This window comes from Periophthalmus magnuspinnatus, unplaced genomic scaffold (genome assembly GCF_009829125.3).
Source record: "Periophthalmus magnuspinnatus isolate fPerMag1 unplaced genomic scaffold, fPerMag1.2.pri scaffold_121_arrow_ctg1, whole genome shotgun sequence".
Taxonomy (NCBI): domain Eukaryota; kingdom Metazoa; phylum Chordata; class Actinopteri; order Gobiiformes; family Gobiidae; genus Periophthalmus; species Periophthalmus magnuspinnatus.
Window position 1 is genome coordinate 11,368 of NW_022986702.1, and position 1,567 is coordinate 12,934.

Consider the following 1,567-nt stretch of genomic DNA (forward strand, 5'->3'; position numbering starts at 1 on the left):
AATTTTAGATGCAGCTCATTAGTGAGTTGTGCTATTTTTAGAAACGGTCTGCGGGCAACTCATGTGGGGCTTGGGGGCGACATGGCGCCCGCGGGCACATATTAAAACTCCAAAAAATGTGTTGACGACTTAAGTAAAAGGAGCAGGTGCTTGTGCACACCTGCGTTCTGTCTGTGCACGTCCCTGTTGCCTGGATTGGGACTAGAAGCGACGCGGACTACGGTGCAGTCAGATCACATGGGGGGCAGGCGGGGTAGAGGACGTCACATCCGTTACGTGTTTCCTGCCCACGTGTTTCCTGCCCACGTGTTTCCTGCCTACGTGTTTCCTGCCTGCGATTTGGCGGGAAGCTCCTCTTCACGGAGCTGCCAGCGTGGCTGCAACAAACAATTGTATTAGTGATACGAATTCTGCTGCTATGAGTAAACACGGACACTGCCCCAATCTACGGAGACACGTAAGGTTAAACCCGCCAACCTTTCCCATTGTTTAGTCTGTTCTGTTTGTTTTGTAACATGGTTGTGATGTTGTTGTGTATCTATTGTGAAGTCAGTCAGGAGTTGTTTTTGGCTTGTTAGGTGCTCTCAGCAGTTTTGGTGTGTCTGTGTTGTTGGTGGATTGGTAACTACTTAAGGTTGTGGAGTGGTGGCTGTTGCATGTTGATTTGTTGTTGATTTTGTCAGTGAATTGTTGTGGTTTTTGGTGTATTGGTTTGGTGTTTGGTGCAACATTGGATTGGTTGATTTGGAATTTTGATCTGGTAGGCTTATGGTTGTTATGGGCTGACATGGTAGAATGGATCGGTTGGCTGGGTACTAGGTCAAACAAAATAGACAATGGCCTTGAAGATGCCTTCACCTGACCTTCGCTTCTTGTTTGAGGAAAAATGCAACCCTTACAATGACTTATACTTTTTCAGTGAGACAACCCTGCCAACCATCTGTTCCTGTTTGAGGTAAAATTCAACTTGTATAATGATTAACCATGTTTCAATGTTTACAGGTTGTGATTTGTTTTTGTCTGCTAGCTGTCTAAACATGTTGTACACGGACACTGCCCCAATCTACGGAGACACTTAAGGTTAAACCCGCCAACCTTTCCCATTGTTCTGTTTGTTTTGTAACATGGTTGTGGTGTTGTTGTGTATCTATTGTGAAGTCAGTCAGGAGTTGTTTTTGGCTTGTTTGGTGCTCTCAGCTGTTTTGGTGTGTCTGTGTTGTTGGTGGATTGGTAACTACTTAAGGTTGTGGAGTGGTGGCTGTTGCATGTTGATTTGTTGTTGATTTTGTAATTGTTGTCATTGTTGTGTTTTTTGGTGTATTTGGTGTAAAATTCAACTTGTATAATGATTAGACAGCTAGCAGACAAAAACAAATCACACACTGTAAACATTGAAACATGGTGAAACATGTACATGCACAATCACGACTCACTTGTATAGTATGGTAAAAGGTGGGGAGAGAGAGGTTCAATTGTCAGGTTAAAGGGAGGCCTTCAAGATGTATTAGGGTTATGTGGTAGGAGTAGGAATAATAGTACCTGTAGCAGTAGCATTTGTAATTGTAGT